This window comes from Grammomys surdaster, unplaced genomic scaffold (genome assembly GCF_004785775.1).
Source record: "Grammomys surdaster isolate TR1022 unplaced genomic scaffold, NIH_TR_1.0 198, whole genome shotgun sequence".
In the NCBI taxonomy this organism is placed as follows: Eukaryota; Metazoa; Chordata; class Mammalia; order Rodentia; family Muridae; genus Grammomys; species Grammomys surdaster.
Genome location: NW_021604643.1, coordinates 3,099,572 through 3,103,807, shown reverse-complemented (window position 1 = coordinate 3,103,807; position 4,236 = coordinate 3,099,572).

Below are 4,236 nucleotides of genomic sequence, written 5' to 3'. Positions count from 1 at the left end.
GGCTTTTCAAACTATGCAATCTGAAATCTAATTAGCATGTTGTAAGTTCAAGGATAGCATGTGATGGAATAGTATGGCATGGGTAAGTTCTGTCTGCTCATACTCTCGCTTGGGCTTTTAAGTTTGGTGTGAAAGTCCCTGTTTTAATTTGCTTTTGTGTTTGGTGGTGAGGGTATTAGATAGCTCCAATATGGAGATTAGGAACAAGGTCTGTGGAGCTGGGTGAATTCTCTACAAACCTAGTGTCTTAGGGTTTTACTGCTGTGAACAGACACCATGACCAAGACAACTCTTATAAGGACAACATTTAATTGGGGATGGCTTACAGGTTCAGAGGTTCAGGCTATTATCATCAAGGCAGGAGCATAGTAGCATCCAGGAAGGCATGGTATAGGATGACCTGAGAGTTCTACATCTTCATCTGAAGGCTGCTAACAGAATTCTGGCTTCCAAACAGCTAGGATGAGGATCTTATAGCCCACACCCACAGTGACACACCTACTCCAACAGGGCCACACTTTCTAATAGTGCCACTCCCTGGGCACTATACTTTGTATATTTTTTTGTATATACTCTCTGAGTATATACAAACCATCACACCTGGGAAAGTTACTATTCCATGACTTAGTGTCATGGTCACAAAGCAGGACCTCAGTGGTGCTTATCTCATAGTTTTGAGGGCAATTAAGGAGCAAATGAGTTGATTCATCCATGTGCACCCAAGGGAACCTGAGAAAGAGTATATGCTCAACCAATGACAATACTATTATTTTTGGCAGTGGTAGCGTTTCTCTCGATGGCCAAAGACTTGAGACTTCAAAGGCTCAATCCCTCTAGATTATCTACAGGGAACCTGTTAGGTGTTACAGTGACTTCTGTGAGCAAACACTTCACAGATTTATGAGGAACTGTTGCCTCTGGCAGTCTACATGGGGATGAGAGGGTGTTATGAAGGTATGAGCTAAGTCTCTGACATTAAGGAACGCATGTTCTTTCAGAGAAATTCCAATTTATTTTACTTTATCTCCATCACAGCCTGTGGACCCTCACATGCTTTAGAGTGTCTAGGAGCTAATGTTTTGAGTGCATATCTGTGGAAGAAGTCAGGAATTCTACCTCTGCCCCTGCAGCCAATAAGGAAATAGCCTGCCCATTCATTCTAATACCCTTGAGATATAGAGGACAGGGCAATAGCATAGGAGATTTATGTGAATGCTTCCGAAAGCCCACATTTGAGACACATCCTCTGTTATACCATACTCTTGACTTGAAAAAGCTTGCAGGAAGTTCTTGGAGAAATGGCTCCAAATGATGGAGAAAACTTTACAGATTATTTATCTTTATTGTCATGTTCTGATAGAATCTCATGTAGCCCATGCTGGATTCAAACTTGATATATACACAAAGGATGACCTTAAACTCTGGCTCTCCTGCTGTCACTTTCTGAGTGGTGGAATTACTTCATACTATACAGGGTGTATGATGTATACCATACAGGGCTTATGGGGCTTAAAATCAGGACTTTGGGCTTGTTAGGCAAGCACTCTATAAATGGAACTATTTTTCCATCTGAGATCTTTTCTCTTTGCTGTTTAGAACAACCGAGAGGTCAGATTGTGTGTGGGGGGGGGGACAGGTGTGTGTGTTTTCTTGACTCAGTCACATAGACTCCACTTTCATCCTAATGACTCCAGTCTTTAGCTTTGTAAATAAGGCTCTTGATGGCACAATCCCTGGGAGGTCAGGCTGGGTGAGTGTGGCCCTGCCCTTCAAAGCATGCCTAGAGCTACAAGGAAAAAAAAATGAATCATTTGACAGGGAAAGGGGAAAGAAAAAAGGGAGGGAGGTTGAAGAAAAGCTAATAGTTGAGAGCATGAACACGCTTCCAGAACATCATGAACTTCCATAGCTAAGGTTTACACTTGTGCATGGTCCAAGTTTATAACACACAAGCACAGCCCCCCCACCCCCCTTGGATGAGGTTGTCAGTGCCATGAGGAGCTACAGTGAAAATAAAGATATCCTGAACTTGAAGATCAGCTGCATTGTTCTCTTCATATGGTGTGTGTGTGTGTGTGTGTGTGTGTGTGTGTGTCTCCCATCATTGTGCACATGTGGAGATCAGAGAACAACTTGGAGAGTTGGTTTTCTCCTACTGTGTGGGCCAGAGAGACTGAACTAAGGTCACCCGGCTTGGTACAAGTGCCTATACCCACTGAGCCATCTATCTTGACAGCCCACCAGCTGTCTTCATTAAGCTTTCTACGTCTAGAAGTAACTTGTTCCTCATTAATCCCCATATCTCCATGCTGCTTTATAGTTCCATCTTGCAATTACTAAAGAGTTCACAGTTGCTGATTGGCTTCTTTGACCAACTTGCAGGTGAAGGGCAGTATAGACGTTGATGGAATTTGCAAGCCTCTATCATTATTCTGAGTATTAATGACACAGGATCAACTCTGTGAGCATGCCACATGGGCCATTGTGCAAGGCTTCATCTTGAGAAGGGCTTCATGCATAATCCATCTTGACATTCTTAACAGTTTTTGCATTGGGCCTAATTACATAGCCATTCACAAATAACTTTGTTATTTGCCTGGGACGGGTACAGTGAGGTGAACTAGAGAATAGTGTTAAAGTAGCAACTCAGTTTCAACAGATTTGGTTTAATCCTCACAAGCAAATGGCAGCAAACAAGTCTGTTTAAATCCATCTAAATCTACCAGGCATCTATCAATAGGGCTGTTTGTAGGCAAACAGATCTTTTAAAATGCTCTTTAAGAGTGAAAAGTGGGCTGAGCATACTCAGTTTGTAGAGTGCTTGCCAATCATGCATGGAGTTCTGGGTTTGAGCCCCAGTACCACATAAACAAATGTAGTGATGCACTCTAACTATCAGGAGTGGGATCTGAGGTTCAGAAGTTCAAAGTCATCCTGGGCTATGAAGCAGGCTTGAGGCCAGCCTGAGGTACATGAGATTCTGCCATAAATTAAGTAAATAAAGAAATCTGAAAATTCAGCCAAGTGTGTTGATGCATACTTATAATTCTAGTACTTGAGAGGCTGAGGTGGGAGGATCTGAATTTTAAGGCCAGCCTAGGCTACGTAGATCCTGTCACGAACGAACAAAAACAAACCCAACATAATGATAATAATAATAATAATAATAATAATAACAAAAATAATAAAAAGTCGTGTGTCTTGTTTTTTAAAGGGACAAAGAAATTAACCAGGTGTTATACATCTGGGCTACAAAGTGAGACACAAAAGCAATAAAGGACATGGTAGAATTTAACCAAACGGTGGATGGAGAAAAGTACTAGTCCCAGTTCTAGGAAGAGAGGGGTTCTCTAACATTAGCACAAAGCTCCTTCATGGTCCTGCTGATACCAGGCAAATATATCAAAGTCCAACGTCAAAGCTTATCAAGGATTCTGCATACAGCTGCTTTCTGACTCCATTTGATTTATGTATATCTCTGTTCCAAGAAAAGATGGACACTAAATACACCATTGCAGCTATCCTAATGAGCTTGCTCACATGAACCCTGAACTCTAGAACTAAGGCCAAAAGCAATCTTTTGAGAAGTCTGCAACACCCAGCTCTTGCTTTTAAATTTGCTTCCACCCAGTTGTCTGACCTCTCCACAGCCCTGAGCTGCCTGTTTACATTGCTCTTGGTTCCATCTCAAGGGTAAAGTCCAGGTGATTACTGCTTCCTGTAAGGTGCTGGCTGGACTCAAGTAGAAGAGTACCACACGATGTACCCGTTGTCTTGTTGGGGCTCAGAGAACACCCGGAACTGGGCACAGGTTAGATTTCAGTGTCTCAAAATTTCCTGCATTCTTGTTTCTCAGCCTTTTCTCCCCTGAAGCATGTCTTAGAGACTAAAACCTCTTTTCCAGCAAACCTAAAACTATCTGCCTTGCTGTCTAGTAGACAGCCATAAAAAAGTTCTCTGAGTCATGGCAGCGAAGCCCATAATAATTCCAGCACCAGGGAGGCTGAGGCAAGATGATATTAAGATCTAGGCTAACCTGTCTCAAAAACAAAACAAAGCAAAACAACAACAACAGCAACAACAACAACAAAGCAAGACAGAAAAAAATCTCTGTAGGTGTCTGCCTGGTCTACCAGTTGAATTACTACAGAGAAACATTGCCTCAAAAAACCAAACCAAACTAAACCAAACCAAACCAAACCAAACCAAACCAAACCAAACCAAACCAAACCAAAC